This window comes from Ranitomeya imitator, chromosome 9 (assembly GCF_032444005.1).
Source record: "Ranitomeya imitator isolate aRanImi1 chromosome 9, aRanImi1.pri, whole genome shotgun sequence".
Lineage (NCBI taxonomy): Eukaryota > Metazoa > Chordata > Amphibia > Anura > Dendrobatidae > Ranitomeya > Ranitomeya imitator.
Window position 1 is genome coordinate 42979976 of NC_091290.1, and position 20535 is coordinate 43000510.

The 20535-nt window shown below is 41.6% G+C and overlaps 1 protein-coding gene across 3 annotated transcripts in view; it reads left to right on the forward strand.

The window, feature by feature from the left end:
• The first annotated feature begins 492 nt into the window (after positions 1-492).
• The window catches only part of LOC138649767 (synaptotagmin-1-like), a 102994-nt gene continuing 82951 nt past the window's right edge, over positions 493-20535 (forward strand). The window contains exon 1 of one of the 3 annotated variants that reach the window (XM_069740430.1): positions 493-575. The gene's annotated coding sequence lies outside the window, so the exon portion shown is untranslated. Of the gene's footprint in view, positions 576-16465; positions 16722-18134; positions 18154-20535 lie in introns of those variants that run through there. The other 2 variants (XM_069740431.1, XM_069740432.1) reach the window with 2 other exon arrangements.

Here is a 20535-nt window from a genome sequence, read left to right on the forward strand (position 1 = left end):
CAAAAATGATTGTTCTCAGCAGCACCTTGCCTGTGTCATCAGGAGATGTGCTGCCGATAACATATGATACTTATAGGGACAGAGCGTCCTATTAGAGATCATTCTACCCCCTTAATTCTTCGCCAGCCTGTGTAAAGAGGCCAGTAAACGAGCACCGAACTACTTGAATATTGTCTATTGTTCCCGTTTAATGGTCTGAAATCAACTTGTGTAAATACAACATAAATATTTCTTTGAGGCAGCAATATGTTAGCATTGAGGGCCACACTTTTATTTTTTTGCAGAGAGCTACATTTTATCTAAAACCAGCTCTGACTAAAGATTACCACTGTCAGATGTAAAAAAAAAAAAAATCCTATATTCAATTTCAAGAGTGCCCATAGCCTTTTAAGAAAAGCATAGCAATTTACCCCAGGTATGCCTTGTGGGGAAAAGCGTTAAAGTAATTCAGGTGTGTACTAAATAAGTAGGGCAGGTTATTCTTGTTGATCTAGCACATTATGCCAGAAACTGAGCATATACCATATGCTGCTGAGCTGACAACACATTGCCGGCTGCCTGCACAGAATCACACGGTAAGCTCCTGATTTTCAATGTTACGTTATATTCATTAGTTCTCTATTATCTCGGCTTAATTTCTATAATAAAATAATAGAGTTCACTGTGCAAAAAATAACATTGCAGCAGCATGAATGCCTTTTCGTACTTCCTCGAGTTGTAGCTGCTGCAGAAGATTTCCACTGTGGAAATTGTCATTTTTTTTTATGTCTCAGTTTTTGTGATGTTTGATCATGAAGGGAATTACTATAAATACTGCAGACAGTTAAAATAAAAAAGTACTTTTTTTCCAGTTGAATGAAAGCCAAAATATGTCTGCTTTCTGCAAATATTCTTAATTATTATTATTATTATTATTTATTGTTATAGCGCCATTTATTCCATGGCGCTTTACATGTGAGGAGGGGTATACATAATAAAAACAAGTACAATAATCTTAAACAATACAAGTCATAACTGGTACAGGAGGAGAGAGGACCCTGCCCGCGAAAGCTCACAATCTACAAGGGATGGGTGAGGATACAGTAGGCGAGCGTAGAGCTGGTCATGCAGCGATTTGGTCAATCGGTGGTTACTGCAGGTTGTAGGCTTGTCGGAAGAGGTGGGTCTTCAGGATATATATAAATATAATATAAATTTAAAGAGAACATAAGACCATGTTTACATGATGTGAAAACACTCCATTATTTGCTGCGATCTTTAGTAATTGTGAAGTAAACAGTTGCAATTTTTTTTTCTTCAAAACCACGATTTGGAAAATTCCAGCAAGAAAACATATTGCATTGCATGAACACAGCCTAAAACTTCCTCCACATTCAAGTTTATTTACTTAAAGTTAACCTCTCAGCAGGATTTTGCTAATTAACCTACAGACATTGTCAGGTTGTCGCTCTTGCACTGATTAAAATGATACCTGGGGTGAAGAAATCTGTCTTGTGGTTCTTGTGTAATCAATGTTAGAAGTTTTCCGTTAATGGTATGCCCATGCTCCAGAGCAGGACTGTAGGCAGAGTCTTATATTCCTACTCTAAGCCGGAGAAACCAAGGAAAGACCTGCCCACTGGCCGTCCCAAAGCACAAACATGTTCCTTATCATAGAGACAGAAAGAGACAGACTGTTTGTGCTTCGGGGCGGCCTGTGGGCAGGTCTTTCTTGGTTTCTCTGGCTTAGAGCAGGAAGATAAGACTCTGCCTACTGTCCTGCCCCAGAGTACGGCATATCATTAACGGAAAACTTCTCACAGTGATTACACAAGAACCACAAGATGGATTTCTTCACCCCAGGTATCATTTTAATCAGTGTATCAACGATAACATGGCAGCTTGTAATTTACTTAGCAAAATCCTATCAACAGGTTCACTTTAAGAAACACGTCAAGATGTCCAGAGTTTTTTCATGTTTTTTATTTTTTAGCCATTTCTTGTGTTTTATTTTTATTTTTTACTTTTTGCTAATTGCTTTACTAGTTAACAGTGGGATATTTTTAATATCACAAATAATGTGATTTATTCCCTTCTATCCCAGGCCATTTTCTTTTTTCGTTTTCTCCCCCCTTCTTCCCAGAGCAATAACTTTTTTATTTTTCTATCAAAATGAGCGGGCGAGGGCTTATTTTTTGTGAGACGCGTTGTATGCTTGAACAACACCATTGATTTTACCAAATAATGTACTGGAAAGTGGGAAAAAAATAATTCAGTGTGGTGAAATTGCAAAAAAAAGTGCAATTCCACAATTTTTTAAATCATGTTCACTAAATGCTATAACTGACCTGCATTTATGATTCTCCAAGTCATTTCAAGTTCACAGATACCAGACATGTATAGGTTATTTTTTGTTCAACCTTTTTTTACACTTTTTATTTGCTTTAATAGTCTCCTTAGGAGACCGGAGGCAGCAATCTTCTCATTGCATGCTTCAGCTCTGCTATGTGTAGCAGAAATGCTCATCTGCTATGAACACCGGCCACAAGGGCGGCGCTCATATCAGATCAGCAATGACAACCACAGGGGTCTCCAATAAATCTCAGATTGTCATGCCAACCCACTGGCACCAGGCGATCATGTGACAGGGGCACTGATGGGTAGAGTGCGATCATGATAAATTCCGCTGTGAGAGATTAATTAATTCATCATGTTAACATCTGTGGGTGGATCACAATTCCACCCGCGGCTGTTAGGGCCACATGTCAGCTGATCAAATCAGCTGTCATGTGCCGGAAAAGATGCGGGCTTAGCACAGGCATCCGCGTCAGAGTGTGAACCTCTACATATGATGTTTTTGAAGGGTTGCACACTCCTAAGTCATACTGATAGGGAATATAGATTGTGAGCCCCATTGTGGCCAACGATGATAATGTCTGAAATGGTACTGCGGAAAATGACAGCTCTACAGTCATGGCCAAAAGTATTAACACCCCTGCAATTCTGTCAGATAATACTCATTTTCTTCCTGAAAATGATTACAAACACAAATTATTTGGTATTATTATCTTCATTTAATTTGCCTTAAATGAAAAAACACAAAAAGTATTGTCCTAAAGCCAAATTGGATATAATTCCACACCAAACATAAAAAAGGGGGTGGACAAAAGTATTGGCACTGTTTGAAAAATCATGTGATGCTTCTCTAATTTGTGTAATTAACAGCACCTGTAACTTACCTGTGGCACCTAACAGGTGTTGGCAATAACTAAATCACACTTGCAGCCAGTTGACATGGATTAAAGTTGACTCAACCTCTGTCCTGTGTCCTTGTGTGTACCACATTGAGCATGGAGAAAAGAAAGAAGACCAAAGAACTGTCTGAGGACTTGAGAAACCAAATTGTGAGGAAGCATGAGCAATCTCAAGGCTACAAGTCCATCTCCAAAGACCTGAATGTTCCTGTGTCTACCGTGCGTAGTGTCATCAAAAAGTTTAAAGCCCATGGCACTGTGGCTAACCTCCCTAAATGTGGACGAAAAAGAAAAATTGACAAGAGATTTCAACGCAAGATTGTGCGGATGTTGGATAAAGAACCTCGACTAACATCTAAACAAGTTCAAGCTGCCCTGCAGTCCGAGGGTACAAAAGTGTCAACCCGTACTATTCATATAGGTCTGACTAAAAAGGGACTGTATGGTAGGAGACCCAGGAAGATCCCACTTCTTACCCCGAGACATAAAAAAGCCAGGCTGGAGTTTGCCAAAACTTACCTGAAAAAGCCTAAAACGTTTTGGAAGAATGTTCTCTGGTCAGATGAGACAAAAGTAGAGCCTTTTGGGCAAAGACATCAACATAGAGTTTACAGGAGAAAAAAAGAGGCATTCAAAGAAAAGAACACGGTCCCTACAGTCAAACATGGCGGAGGTTCCCTGATGTTTTGGGGTTGCTTTGCTGCCTCTGGCACTGGACTGCTTGACCGTGTGCATGGCATTATGAAGTCTGAAGACTGCCAACAAATTTTGCAGCATAATGTAGGGCCCAGTGTGAGAAAGCTGGGTCTCCCTCGGAGGTCATGGGTCTTCCAGCAGGACAATGACCCAAAACACACTTCAAAAAGCGCTAGAAAATGGTTTGAGAGAAAGTACTGGAGACTTCAAAGGTGGCCAGCAATGAGTCCAGACCTGAATCCCATAGAACACCTGTGGAGAGATCTAAAAATGGCAGTTTGGAGAAGGCACCCTTCAAATATCAGGGACCTGGAGCAGTTTGCCAAAGAAGAATGGTCTAAAATTCCAGCAGAGCTTTGTAAGAAACTCATTGATGGTTAGCGGAAGTGGTTGGTCGCAGTTATTTTGGCTAAAGGTTGTGCAACCAAGTATTAGGCTGAGGGTGCCAATACTTTTGTCTGGCCCATTTTTGGAGTTTTGTGTGAAATGATCAATGTTTTGCTTTTTGCTTCATTCTCTTTTGTGTTTTTTCATTTAAGACAAATTAAATGAAGATAATAATACCAAAGAATTTGTGTTTGCAATCATTTTCAGGAAGAAACTGAGTATTATCTGACAGAATTGCAGGGGTGTTAATACTTCTGGCCATGACTGTAAATAAGCAAAGCACAATAATAACAATGATAATGGAGCAGGCTACTTGTTTTCAAAGTGCCAAAGCTTGTCATCAAGCCTTTACAACAAGTAGCTCTATTTTGAAAACTGGGTTATGTTTGTGTACCCTCGAGAGTACGTTTAAAATCAGTATTCAGCCTATTCATCAATCTAAAAACACGGTGGCAGACAGCCAGCAGATGATTTCTTGGCTTGACAGTGGCAGCAGCAGACGCCGCACCATAGAGAATTTGGACTTGGCAGGTAAAGAGATGTTTGACAATGTAGGGCCAGCAATCTTCAGCCTTGGTAGCAATCACAAAATGATTAAGCAATTGCATGGATAACCTGGTCTTCTTGGATTTGACAAAGCCACCAGCTCCTCCGAATCTCCTCTCTAACAGTACACTGGAAGCTGGACCAGCTTTCCACTGGTCCAAACTGCTGAGTCAAAAGTCCATGGAATCGGAGATCAGGGTATCTGCTAGAGAAAGTACACAATGCAGGTCTGACTGAGCTGTTCAGGTAGTACAACTTTGCTGTCATGGAAGTGAAATAATTTTGGTTTGTCAACTTTAAAAGATTTACCCTTTTATGACCTGCTTTGCAGAGGGGCTTCACATGTGAGGAAGTGGTGACGCTACAGGAAGTGGTGACGCTACAGGAAGTGGTGACGCTACAGGAAGTGGTGACGCTACAGGAAGTGGTGATGCTACAGGAAGTGGTGACGCTACAGGAAGTGTTGTCTGATCAGACATATGGTCATCAACTGTCACATGTGCAAAAGCTTCATTGATTAAAGAATGCAGAATTTCTTGATAATACACAAATCCCCCTCCACCCCAAAAATATCTTAACAATTTATGAAAAAAATTATAATTTTGGTAAATAGTATTGCAGTCATAGAAGACAAATTATTTTGTTTTGATAATTTTCAATAATTTTGCCCTTTCTTACAATCCGGAACAGGGGGTTACCAGACAATTTACCCCAGATGCAGGCACAATAAAATTGAATTTCACCCAAAATTACAAAGATGATTTCATTGTAGAAGAATAAAACAAATTGATGAACATACGTTTTGTGCCCAGACCTGACAGGGTTGCCATTTAAGTAAATAAATAATGGCAGCTAGGTAACCTCCATTGTGCTTGAGGGCATGCAATTATTATGCAACTGGAGGTACAATCCATTGTAGTGAACATGGACATGCGAGCGTACAATTTCCACATAATTGGATGACTGAACACAGGTTTTTTAGGCACACAAAAGAAAAACCAATGATGCAATGGAGATAGAGGAGGAAGTGTAGGGAAAGCAGTAGGTGAGGATAATGATGGGGCTGATGGCAATGACAATGCTCTTCTTGTGGGTACAGACTCATTACCACAAAATTGATCACAAGGTAAAGGATAGCTAAAGTGTTGCTCATCTTCTTGGTCACTTTGCTTTCCCCACATGAGCAGGTAATGCTGTTTCATATGCTAATGGAGAGATGTAGTTCCTATTTGATCTGCACCAGGATTTACCCAGCTTATTTTCCAACAGCGCCACTGGCATTCTGAAACAAACTGGTCCTGCAGCAACATAGTAAAGAATTCCCCTACATAAGATGCCTACACATATCATCATTATCTCCATCACAGTTGTAAAGGCTCCATCATCAACAACAGTCACAACACAACCTGCTCCAGAGCTGAACTCCAAGAAAGCAGAGTTTGTCTTAGCTAATTTAGCCATACATCATGAACAAAAGCAGAAAAGGATTCTCCGCACAGCTGCTATATAGTTAGATTCTGTACGTAACACAACCCAAATCACTACGAGAGCCGGCATGAAAAAATACCTTTTACAATAGAAACGGGGCGCAGCCTCCAAAGTAATACATTGTAGTCCATGAAGAGGTAGAAAAGAAGTGCACTTACCCGTATATAGTAGTCACAATATTTATTCGGACATATTACAAAGCGTGCAGGGAGGGATGTGAAAAAAAGCGGACAACGGCCGTTTCGTGCCTCAGCACTTCAACGGGTCCAAAACGGGTAAGTGCACTTCTTTTCTACCTCTTCATGGACTACATTAGCCATACATCACCTGGCTCCCAAATCTTTTCCACCACAGAATTGTTATCATTATCCTCATCATCGTCATCCCTGATTCAGCTGACATTTGCCTCAGTGTAGGAAATGGTCTGGGCTCCAAGCCCCCTGTCTGATTACATCTCAAGGTGTGCCCTGGCTCAGAGGGCTACTACCTTCCAGTACCCCTACTACCATGGATTCCATAGCCAGTTAAACAGCTTAGCATAAAAATCATGCCCTCTATCTTTTCTGCTCCTATGTCATCCAAGAACAAAGGCTGACTGTTCACGTCTTTCAACAAATTAACTGGAAGAAGTTGTTCTGGTGTAGTACAGTGGGGGAAAAAAGTATTTAGTCAGCCACCAATTGTGCAAGTTCTCTCACTTATAAAGGTGAGAGAAGCCTGTAATTGACATCATACATAGACCACAACTATGAGAGTGAAAATTAAGAAAGCAAATCTGATGGTGTCACTGTCAGAGGCTACATCATCCTGGTGTGATTGAGTTGAATGGTGTTTCACCCAAAATAAGAGTATTTTGCTCATTTGTCGGGTAATCGTTAGCCTGTTTACACTGCATGATTATCACGAACGACCATTCCTACGAACTCTCAATTGCATCAGACGTGCAGTGTAAATGCACCTTAAATGTGCAGCATGATAGCTATGAAGTCATTAGAAGATAATGGTAAGAAGTTAGGTATCTTTCTTTTCAGTAACAAAGCATGAGGAGAAATAAAATTCATGTGACTTGTTCAAATACATTGCCCTTTGTTCTCAGAGCAGTGTTGCATTTGAGAATGTTCTGTATAAATAGATTTATCCTGTTTAACCCCTGAGTAACCAATTATAATTTTGACAAACACAAAAACTGCAATTTTCCTTTGCTTGATAAGTTTTCGAATTTTACAGAAGAACACTATATTTTTCCGTGGTCATTAAAAATCCAAATATTTTAAAATATAATTACCGTATATACTTGAGTATAAGCCGAGATTCTCAGCCCACTTTTTTGGGCTGAAAGTCCCCTTTTTGGCTTATACTCGAGTCATACCCGGGGGTCAGCAGGGGAAGGGGAGCGGGGGCTGTCTAATTATACTTACCTGCTCCTGGCGTGGTCCCTGCTTCCCCGGCGCTGCAGCTTCTTCCTGTAGTGATCGGTCACATGGTACCGCTCATTACAGTAATGAATATGCAGCTCCACCTCCCATAGGGGTGGAGCCGCAAATTCATTACTGTAATAAGTGGTAACGGCGACCGCGTCACTACAGGAAGAAAATGCAGTGCCGGGGAATAGACGTGCAGGGACCGCGCCAGGAGCAGGTGAGTATGACGGGGCAGTGCGTGATATTCACTTGCTCCTCGTTCCACCATCGGCGCCGCTGTGTCTTCCGCAGTGACGCTCAGGTCAGAGGGCGCAATGACGCGATTAGTGTGCGCCGCCCTCTGCCTGGACGTCGGTGCAGAGGATGGGAAGACACAGCGGCGGTCAGCGGTGGAACGTGAAGCAGGTGAATATAGCAAGTGCAAGGGTCCTGAGAGTTGAGTATGTAATTTTTTTATTTTTTTAATCACAGCAACAGCATATGGGGCAAATATCTGTATGGAGCATCTTATGTGTCCATGTGCAGCATGATATGGGGGCAAATATCTGTATGGGGCATCTTATGTGGCCATGTGCAGCATTATATGGGGGCAAATATCTGTATGGGGCATCTTATGTGGCCATGTGCAGCATTATATGGGGGCAAATGTCTGTATGGGGCATCTTATGTGGCCATGTGCAGCATTATATGGGGCAAATATCTGTATGGGGCATCTTATCCGGCCATGTGTAGCATTATATGGGGCCATGTGAAGCATGATATGGGGGCAAATATCTGTATGGAGCATCTTATGGGACCATAATCCACATTTGTGGAGCATTATACGGGGCAAATGTCTGTATGGAGCATCGTATGTGGCCATGTGCAGCATTATATGGGGGCAAATGTCTGTATGGAGCATCTAATGTGGCCATGCGCAGCATTATATGGGGCAAATATCTGTATGGGGCATCTTATGTGGCCATGTGCAGCATTATATGGGGGCAAATGTCTGTATGGGGCATCTTATGTGGCCATGTGCAGCATGATATGGGGGCAAATATCTGTATGGGGCATCTGTATGGGGCCATGTGCAGCATTATATGGGGCCATGTGCAGCATGATATGGGGGCAAATATCTGTATGGAGCAACTTATGGGACCATAATCCACATTTGTGGAGCATTATACTGGGCAAATGTCTGTATGGAGCATCTTATGTGGCCATGTGCAGCATTATATGGGGGCAAATATCTGTATGGAGCATCTTATTTGGCCATGTGCAACATTATATGGGGCAGTTATCTGTATGGAGCATCTTATGTGGCCATGTGCAGCATTATATGGGGCAAATATCTGTATGGGGCATCTTATGTGGCCATGTGCAGCATTATATGCGGCAAATATCTGTATGGAGCATCTTATGGGGCCATAATCAACATTTGTGGAGCATTATACGGGGCAAATATCTGTATGGAGCATCTTATGTGGCCATGTGCAGCATTATATGGGGGCAAATATCTGTATGGGGCATCTTATGTGGCCATGTGCAGCATTATATGGGGCAAATATCTGTATGGGGCATCTTATCTGGCCATGTGCAGCATGATATGGGGGCAAATATCTGTATGGAGCATCTTATGGGACCATAATCCACATTTGTGGAGCATTATACGGGGCAAATGTCTGTATGGAGCATCGTATGTGGCCATGCGCAGCATTATATGGGGGCAAATGTCTGTATGGAGCATCTTATGTGGCCATGTGCAGCATTATATGGGGCAAATATCTGTATGGGGCATCTTATGTGGCCATGTGCAGCATTATATGGGGGCAAATGTCTGTATGGAGCATCTAATGTGGCCATGCGCCGCATTATATGGGGGCAAATATCTGTATGGGGCATCTTATGTGGCCATGTGCAGCATTATATGCGGCAAATATCTGTATGGAGCATCTTATGGGGCCATAATCAACATTTGTGGAGCATTATACTGGGCAAATGTCTGTATGGAGCATCTTATGCGGCCATGTGCAGCATTATATGGGGCCATGTGCAGCATGATATGGGGGCAAATATCTGTATGGAGCAACTTATGGGACCATAATCCACATTTGTGGAGCATTATACTGGGCAAATGTCTGTATGGAGCATCTTATGCGGCCATGTGCAGCATTATATGGGGCAGTTATCTGTATGGAGCATCTTATGTGGCCATGTGCAGCATTATATGGGGGCAAATATCTGTATGGGGCATCTTATGTGGCCATGTGCAGCATTATATGGGGGCAAATATCTGTATGGGGCATCTTATGTGGCCATGTGCAGCATTATATGGGGCAGTTATCTGTATGGAGCATCTTATGGGGCCATGTGCAGCATTATATTGGGGCAAATATCTGTATGGAGCATCTTATGTGGCCATGTGCAGCATTATATGGGGGCAAATATCTGTATGGGGCATCTTATGTGGCCATGTGCAACATTATATGGGGCAGTTATCTGTATGGAGCATTTTATGGGGCCATGTGCAGCATTATATGGGGGCAAATATCTGTATGGGGCATCTTATGTGGCCATGTGCAACATTATATGGGGGCAAATGTCTGTATGGAGCATCTTATGGGGTCATAATCAACATTTGTGCAGCATTATATGGGGCATATTTTATTATGGAGCATCTTATGGAGCCCATCATAAACTGTATGGAGCTTTATATGGGGCTCTTGATTCAATATGGATATTCAAAAACACTTAACCTACTGATGTCTCAATTAATTTTACTTTTATTGGTATCTATTTTTACTTTTGACATTTACCGGTAGCTGCTGCATTTCCCACCCTAGGCTTATCCCCGAGTCATTAAGTTTTCCCAGTTTTTTGTGGCAAAATTAGGGGGGTCGGCTTATACTCGAGTATATACGATACCTAGAATTTTCAAATCCTCTAGACTGTAGTCAGCAATGTACACTTAAAATATTTATCCCTTAGCTAAACAGAAAACTTCGGGGGTGCAAAGTGTTTAGATGCAGTGAAAATTGATACTGCCAGGTGACTTGCCACATCTGAAAGGTGGCGTCTGATGAGGACCTTCAATGAGCATGATGTACAGCCTGTATACTGTATACAGAATTATCCATTATATTCTTTATTTAGATGCCAAAGAAAAATCAGATGTTTTCCCATTTCCTCTAGATATCTTGTATGTCCTCTTGTCTCTTCTTGACTTGCATCCAGATTTTACTATTGGAAAAGTAATCCATAGTTAATCATTTAATGAAGATAGAAGTCTTTAGTTTCTGATTGTAGAGAAGATGAGTTGCCAAAGAAAATGTCAGAAGGTGCATCAAGAAGTAGTGACTGATGTCAATTCTCACAAAATCACTGTTGACGAATTAATCAACACTGGCATTTTGCAAGTCAATCTTGGTGAAAGGAATAATTAAGTAAGATGCTCAAATTCATTACAAAGGACCCACTTCTTAATGACTTTGACTCATCTTTCAGACGTCATGCGCCACCACAAGAAATGTACTCTATTCGTGGACTGGAGTACATTTCTGTCGTAAATTACTACACGTTTGATGTGTTAATTCATGGTCGTGTACGACCATTCCTCCTTTCCACCAAGCTTGGCAACATTTCCACAAAGTTTGAAGAGCTGGTTCATAAAGACACAATAAACTAAATAAAACTTCTAAAGTTGCATAAAAAAGTTACAAAATCTGAAACAGAATGAGTGCGACGTCTGTGTTGTGATGAAAATTGGTCTGTTTTTTTCACATGACGTCTGAATGAGTTCTTGGGCTGAATTCACATCTTCTTATCTCAAGTAAACAGAGCATTGATGATATTGAGGTGCCGTCCAATCACATCACTGAAACATTCAAAGAAATGTGTGTGTCTGGTACTCAAATTGGACCAAACTAGTTTTTGCAGTTATCGGCCCACAAATAAAAATGGACATGTAAACGGAGCCATAAACTATAACATCTCCATGAGTTTTCTGTTAAGTGAACCAATAGCAGATATGTGATAACAGATGGACTTGTTAATGAGACATTCTCTCTTCTGAACCATATTCTAAGGCAATTATTTATGACCAATTTAGAAGTGATGAACTAAAAGTTTCTCTCCTGATCCAAACAGGTATCATTCTAGATCAATATCCACAACAAGAATTCTATATATTAATGAAGGTGTCGGAGACCAGGGCAGCAGCCATGGCCGACAGCAATCCCTATATCGCTCCCTGGACCCCTTTCCGCATAGGATCACATCTCTGTTGCAGTACTTTGTAGCTGGCTCCCTGCACTATTTGGACTTGCCCGGTATGGGGATGTATTCCTCACAGACGGTTCCGCATTAAAGGAGACACACTCCGGCTTAACTTCAATGTTAACTCTTTTACTCGGCCCAGCTTGTTTAAATACAGGCACTTCAAGTATCACAGTTCATTTCTTCCTTTCTGTCCCTTCTCTGTCCTTTCCTTCACTATGTTCAGCCCCGGGTCGGACCGAATCTCCCAGTCCGGTAAAACCCATTCCCTCCGGAATCCTTGCCTCACATGGGGGAGTTCTACACTAATTCTCCCCGATTTTAAGAATTGCCACCCAGGCAAAGATCTGCCACATCTTGCTTGTGCTGCCCAGCTGAATAATCTTCTTTCTCTATGGGGACAGATTCCTTTATCTGAGTCCGCAGCGCTGTCGTACATCTTTCCTCCTAGAGGAATTCTTCAGCACTATGTATGCTATGCTGGGTCCCTCTCTTTAATGATGCTGGGGCACATTGACTCCTGGCCAAAAAGCCCAGTGAGCTGCACGGGCGCCCAGGCTCAACTGATTAAAGCCAGGAAGATTATTCTTATCCCACTGTGCCCCCTCCTACTCTAACGATATGACATCCGAGTGCAGTACTATGTTTTACACCCAACCATAGAGTTGAATAGTTGCGCGTGATCCAATTTATGCAGATTTTTTTTAATCTCATGAAGAATTGACATGAGAAAAAAGGCAGATCTGCACTACCCCATAGTATAATATTGGTCCGAGCTCTATCGGATAGCACTCATCAGAGTTATATGCTCGTGTGAACGAGCCCTGATTCCCACTATAGTCAGTTTCTGGGGAAGCTTTTTCCATAGATTCAAAGTTCTTGGAAATAAGGTTTTTGGTATCTTTTCTTTCTTCACAGAGAAGGAGTGTGCCCTTGGCATGTTTTTTTTTAGCAGTGTAAATTGTGTGGTTTTCACTCTGATGGAGACTCATCTACCTTGGTTGATGATGGTTTGGTTTTTGGAAACACTGAGATAAGTTTTACATTTGGCATTCATGCAAACCACAAAGTTTTACAGAAAGTCTACAATTAAGTAATTCTACTCATGATACTGTCTGACACTGCATTCATTTCTGGAGAATCAGCCATAGTCAAAACTAGGAGTGGATTCAAAACAGGATGGCGGTGAAAACCTCTTTTTGACTTTCAAATAATTACCAAAATCCTACTGTGTGTAAAGTGTATTTATACACCACTTACTAAGCTGACAGCATTGAATGGAATCAATAAGTTTGCAAAGGTTTTGGCACCAATGCTCTCATAGTATACTGTAGACATGGTAAACGTGTGCTAAGGAGGCAAAAAAGATGGCAAGGTATAACCGCCCTCCTTTTTCTGTACGTCCCTAACTTTGAGCCTTCCAATGGCACATATGACATAGTTTTTAAGGTTGAAGGTAGACTTAAGTCCATCGAGATCAACCTATAGCCTAACATGTTCAAGGCAAAGCCTCCATGGGGCAGACATTAATAGCTTAATATTAGGGTCAAAAGTCCTTTCCGACTCTACATATGGCAAACAGACTAGTTCCCTGGATCAATGCCCCATTACAGAATCTAGTGTCCATAACTTATAATATTATATTTATCTAGAAAGGCATCCAGGCCCTCCTTGAATATTAGTAGTGAATCAAACATTACCACATCTTGTAGCAGAGAGTTTCATAGTCTCACCGCTCTTACAGTAAAGAATCCATAGTCTTTCATCTCTTACAGTAAAGAATCCATAGTTTCTCCTCTTACAGTAAAGAATCCATAGTCTCTCCTCTCTTACAGTAAATAATCCATAGTCTCTCCACTCTTACAGTAAATAATCTATAGTCTTAGCTCTCTTACAGTAAAGAACCCATAGTCTCACTGCTCTTACAGTAAATAATCCATAGCCTCAGTGCTCTTACAGTAAAGATTACATAGTCTCACTGCTCTTGCAGTAAAGAAATCATAGTCTCACTGCTCTTGCAGTAAATAATCCATAGTCTCACTGCTCTTACAGTAAAGAATCCATAATTTCACTACTCTTACAGTAAAGAATCCATAGCTTCACTGCTCTTACATTAAAGAATCCACAGTCTTACTGCTCTTACAGTAAAGAATCCATAATTTCACTGCTCTTACAGTGAAGAATCCATAGTTTCACTGCTCTTACAGTAAAGAAATCATATTCTCACTGCTCTTGCAGTAAAAAAATTTGCATCTGTGATTATGATTAAATCTTCTACGTCTATAATTATAATTAAACTTTCTTTCCTCCAGTTTTCAATTTTATATTTTTAATACCATAGGCTAAATTCACTTTTGCATCGGAGGCTCAATTGAAAGTTTGGTCATTATTTTGCCAACAAAGTAAGTCTTGTTAAAAGATATGTGCCTTACTGGATTTTTCTCCCCTCTAGGGTTTGTTGATGCAACCGGACAATAAGGCTAAAGGTACCGTCACACTAGACCATATCGCTAGCGATCCGTGACGTTGCAGCGTCCTTGCTAGCGATATCGTCCAGTGTGACAGGCAGCAGCGATCAGGCCCCTGCTGTGCTGTCGCTGGTCGGGGAAGAAAGTCCAGAACTTTATTTGGTCGCTGGACTCCCCGCAGACATCGCTGAATCGGCGTGTGTGACACCGATTCAGCGATGTCTTCACTGGTAACCAGGGTAAACATCGGGTAACTAAGCACAGAGCCGCGCTTAGTAACCCGATGTTTACCCTGGTTACCATCCTAAAAGTAGAAAAAAACAAACACTACATACTTACCTACAGCCGTCTGTCCTCCAGCGCTGTGCTCTGCACTCCTCCTGCTCTGGCTGTGAGCGTCGGTCAGCCGGAAAGCAGAGCGGTGACGTCACCGCTCTGCTTTCCGGCCGCTGTGCTCACAGACCGTACAGGAGGAGTGCAGAGCACAGCGCTGGAGGACAGACGGCTGTAGGTAAGTATGTAGTGTTTGTTTTTTTTTACTTTTACGCTGGTAACCAGGGTAAACATCGGGTTACTAAGCGCGGCCCTGCGCTTAGTTACCCGATGTTTACCCTGGTTACCGGCATCATTGGTCGCTGGAGAGCGGTCTGTGTGACAGCTCTCCAGCGACCAAACAGCGACGCTGCAGCGATCCGGATCGTTGTCGGTATCGCTGCAGCGTCGCTAAGTGTGACGGTACCTTAAGTTAACACAAGATGTTTTGCTGCTTTTTTTATTATAATTTTCAGCTGCATTTTACAGTACCAGCAAAGCATTTGAGGTTTCAGAAATCTCATCCACACACATTGTTTTTTTTGTCATCAGTATTTTGTGCTTTGCATGTTTACTTGGACATAGAGCCTGGTCACTTCTCAGTAATTTTTCAGCGTTCTTCACCCAACTTGAAAAAATGCTGAAAAAAGGCACCAAAAACACATGTATCATTTTTTGCTGCATTTTTTGTGCCGAAACCTGTTTCTATGGAATATGACTTTTTTTTTTTAACACTAAACTTTATCAGCATGCACAAGGTAAACATTTGGCATGCCAAAACCACTGCAAAAAATGCATCAGCTTCTTTCCTACCAAGAGATCAGGTTTTGCTGCAGAAAAAAAAAATGCTGAAAAAGCGTCTAGTGTGAACTTACCCTAAAACTCAAAGATTGAGTCTGAGCCGGACAGAGAATAACTTGTTTGCTCAATGTATGTCAGGGGTGTCAAACTGCATTCCTCGAGGGCTGCAAACAGGTCATGTTTTCAGGATTTCCTTGTATTGCACAGATGATAATTTAATCACCTACACAAATAATGAGTTGGTGATTAAATTATCACCTGTGCAGTACAAGGAAATCCTGAAAACATGACCTGTTTGCAGCCCTCGAGGAATGCAGTTTGACACCCCTGATGTATGTGACATGTTCATTAATATCTACCGTAATTAAAATGAAAAAAAAGAAGAAGCTATTTTCTATTAGATCTGTCCTATCATTTAATCTAAGGCATAGAATTAATAATTAACATTTGTGATCTCATTTGTTAATATTGATTCTTGAGGTATAGGAAAGACAAAGAACATTCTGGCACTTAAGGACTGAATTTCTCTAGCAAAATACTATAAATCCTGACGATCGGTTTCGTCCTATTTAAAAGATTACCGGTATTAGTTGTTTTTTTTTTTTGGTGGGGGAACTGACGGCGTTACTACTTCAGTAATTGTTATAGTTTTCTTAAAAACTTCTCGATAGTTACAGGATATAAACGGAATTGATCTTTAGAATACGTCGGTGTACTTGATGGGCGTATTCGCCTTTTCTTCTGATTACGCCGTCTTAAATAAACACCGTTGCTGGAGATAAAGTCCTCAGAACACACATGGCACATAGCTCTAAACAATTAAACTGTAAAAACGAGTATTCTGCTATGCCTCCATAAGGCGCTGACATTTCCCGGAGTCAGGTTTTGCCGGTACTGTGACATTTTTAGAAGGAGTGGGCTTGGAACGTGCAAAATTTTTTTTACTACTCTTCATATCACAAAATACTGAAATGTCTCCACTGGAAGAAAGTCCGTCTGCTGAACTCCCCTAGTACTTCTAATATTCTTTGAATCCTCCTGAGCTATGGATATAACAGAACTTGGAAAATAATGAGCAAGTGATCTCTATAACGGGGAAGCAGAAACTTTGGGTATGTTCACACATGGCATATTTGTCATAGAAGTGTTTGCAGAAACAACCACATTCAAATGCGTGCAATTTAAAAACTTAAGGTTAATTTGGATCTTTATTTTACTGTTTGTATATTGATGTGTCAGAAGTTATGTAATCTAGCCTAAAACTGGAGATGCCGCGTGTCAGGTGGAAATAGGGCCAATTTGCTGGCACTCGTCACACGATTTCACATATATCGAGTTAGTTTAAATAATTACTGTCATTATTGTAAAAGCATTACATGTCGCAGCCCCAGAATGGAGATTTACACCTGAGGGATGTCTTCTTCCAAGGCTGAAATGAATAATTGTTTAAAGAGGTGGTCCAAAACACAAATTAATTTTAATTCTAAGTGTCTGTGTATTTGATTTCATGATCTATTTTTTAAAAAATTCAATATCCTGCCCTAACTAGACTAACTGCTTTCCCCCCTACTTCCTCTTTGATGATGCTTCGTGTGAGAATCCCAGTGTATGCTGGGATTATCAAAGCGTTATCAGGGGGCAGAGGCGTTGGTCACTGCCGTAGCCTCTGCCCTCTCCCCAAAACGAACCCTCATCAGTGACCTCCGTTTCAGAGGCCCAACTTGAGTCACTTGTGGAGGCGGCGCTGGTCTCTGCACGCCGGGTATTCTTACAATGCGCATTGACAGTGCGCTCTCTTGTCAGCTTGTTACTTCTGATCAGAGCCAGCGAGAGAGCGCACTGTCACTGTGCACTGAGAAGAAGAGAGCACAGTGGGAAGAATCTACTGAGCTTATGTCGGAATTGATACCAACGCATGCTCAGTAGAGCAGTGACCAGTCCAGTCTCGGAGTCTCTGCACGCTGGGTATTCTTACAATGCACATTGACAGTGCGCTCTTTTGTCAGCTTGTTACTTCTGATCAGAGTCAGCGAGAAAGCGCACTGTCACTGTGCACTGGCAAGAATCTACTGAGCATATATCAGAATTGATACCAACGCATGCTCAGTAGAGCAGTGACCAGTCCAGGCCCAGAGATCACTGGTGATTCTTCAACAACTCCATGGCATTTCCTCAATGAAATTTTGAATTCCGACCATTGTTTGTTACAACTTAGAGAAATTCTCCAGGTGAGGGTATTTCCAAAAGATGCATTGATTTTAAAACAAGGGAATCTGTGGTTCCACACATTCATGAGCTTCTTGTATTATTTTATATATATATTTTTTTCCATATAGTCTCCAGCCCAGAGTTGTAATTATGTGTCTAGGTCTTAGCAGAAATAGTTTAGCAGCCTATTATATTGACATTGTACTTCTTGCACTGGGAGAGGTGTATCTTTCTAGATCATGTTGCCCTACTTACTTCTACACCTCCCAGAGTATAAATCATTAGAGCAAGCTCTGTGCAGACACTATGCCAGCATGAAATGTCAGCTCAGCAGCAGTAAGTACATGCGAAATACAATAGATTTGCAGAAATTAAGATAATCCAGCTGTATTCCGCGTATCCTGTTTACATAGTTTTTTGCGTATTATTTTTATTCGTTACTCTGCTTCTGTGCCAAATTGTACAGCACAAAGTAATATTAAAGTCATAGGTGTATGAAGAGGACATGGCTTTAGGATATTGCCGGCTTTAACTTTTTGAAAAATTGAGATAATTAAAGAGAATCTGTCAGAAAGTTTTTGTTTACCCATCTGAGAGCAACATTATGTAGGGGCAGAGACCCTGGTTCCAGTGATGTATCACTTAACGGGCTGCTTGTTGTACTTTTGATGAAATCACTGTTTTCGATGCAAAAGATATAGCAGTTCTTTGAATGCCCGAGCTCTGTATCACCCCGCCCACATCACTGATTGGCAGGTTGGTGGTGTGGGCGGAGTTATACAGAGCTCATGAATATGGAAGACTACATGGCGGCAGGTATACTAGTCCTCTGGTAATAATTTCCTGCTGATAAAGAGAGTGATTCTATAAAAACTGCACGAAGCAGCCGAGTAAGTAATACATCGCTGAAATCACTGTCTCTGCCCCTACATTATGCTGCTCTCAGATTAGGAGGCAAAAACCTTGTGAAAGTTTCCCTTTAAAGAGAATATAAAAAAAAAAAAAAAAATCACTGATCACTTGGTAAAGACACCACCACACTCCATGGCCGAGTCTGTCTGTAACCTTTGGTAGTTTGTGTAATGAATGATACACTGAGGCTGGAAGTTTTACAGGGCAAGATCTGGCAGTGTTGCCTAAGTCTGTTATTAGCATATTGAATATGATGTCTTATGGCATTGGTAATTTTCGAAAACAATAAGGGTGCGTGCACATGGAGAGTTTCTGCTCCAAATACTCTGCAAAGTACTCAACCTCTGCAATCAAATTCATAAATTTTGGAGATTGGGAAGCAAGAAATAGATTCTTTTTGGATATAAGGCCTTTACATGTACAAGATAAGTAGTAAATAGTGATGAGCGAGTATACTTGTTGCTCCGGTTTTCCCGAGCACGCTCGGGTGGTCTCCGAGTATTTGTGAGTGCTCGGAGATTTAGTTTTTGTTGACGCAGCTGCATGATTTACAGCTGCTAGCCATCTTGAGTACATGTGGGGGTTGCCTGGTTGCTAGGGAATTCCCACAGGTATTCAGGCTGTCCAGCAGCAGTAAATCATGCAGCTGAGGCAACGAAAACTAAATCTCTGAGCACGCCAAAATACTCAGAGATCACCCGAGTGTGCTCGGGGAGACCCGAGCAACAATGCTAATCGCTCATCACTAGTACTAAACCATTTTGTATCTTGGATGCTATAGAGTGGTGTTTGAGTATATTTGTTCCTTGATTTCCCTGAACATATGGGACACGAGACATCGATCGTCTGGTCATTGGGCTGGTGATGAGTGTTAAGCCCCCGTCTCACATAGCGAGATCGCTAGCGAGATCGCTGCTGAGTCACAAGTTTTGTGACGCAACAGCGATCTCAGTAGCGATCTCGCTATGTGTGACACGTAGCAGCGATCAGGCCCCTGCTGTGAGATCGCTGGTCGTGTCGGAATGGCCTGGACCATTTTTTGATCGTTGAGGTCCCGCTGGGTAACACACATCGCTGTGTTTGACACCTTACCAACGACCTCGTTGACAGGACGTCCCATTGAATCATCATGAAATAGCATCGTTCTACAGGTCGCTACAGTTCGCCGCATCGCTGCTGCGTCGTTGGGGAGATCGCACTGTGTGACATCTCACCAGCGACCACATAGCGACGCAGCAACGATCCCTGACAGGTCGTATCGTTGTCGGGATCGCTATAGCGTCGCTATGTGTGACGGGGCCTTTAGTCCAGATACAGTCTCTCTCTCTCTCTCTCTCTCTCCATCTTGGTGAAATCTCTCACTGCTCTGCAGCCTGGTGGAAGGAAAGTCTAGATGCGAATGTAAGAAATGAATCTTCAAGGACATGTTACAGCCAATATTCTTATATATTCTGATGAGATTTTCCACCAACTCTTCATAGTTATCTGCTCTTGAGTTTCCCCCCAAAATAAGTTACCATTAATGCAATAAACGGAGAAACTTCTCATCTTGAAGAAGCTTATGCATCTGAGGACCAATAAGGACTCTTTCCTTTATCTTTGCTTCACTCAACCTTGGAAATATATCAATGAGATACTTGAATACGTTTGCATTTTTATCCATCGCCTTTACAAAGTTCTTCATTGGGCCCAAACTGATATGCAATGGTGGTAACAAAATCTTCTGTGGGTCAACAAGTGCTGGATGCAGGACATTTTTACTCCCTGGCTGAAGTGAACGTTGGAAAGGCCAGTTTCTTTTATTGT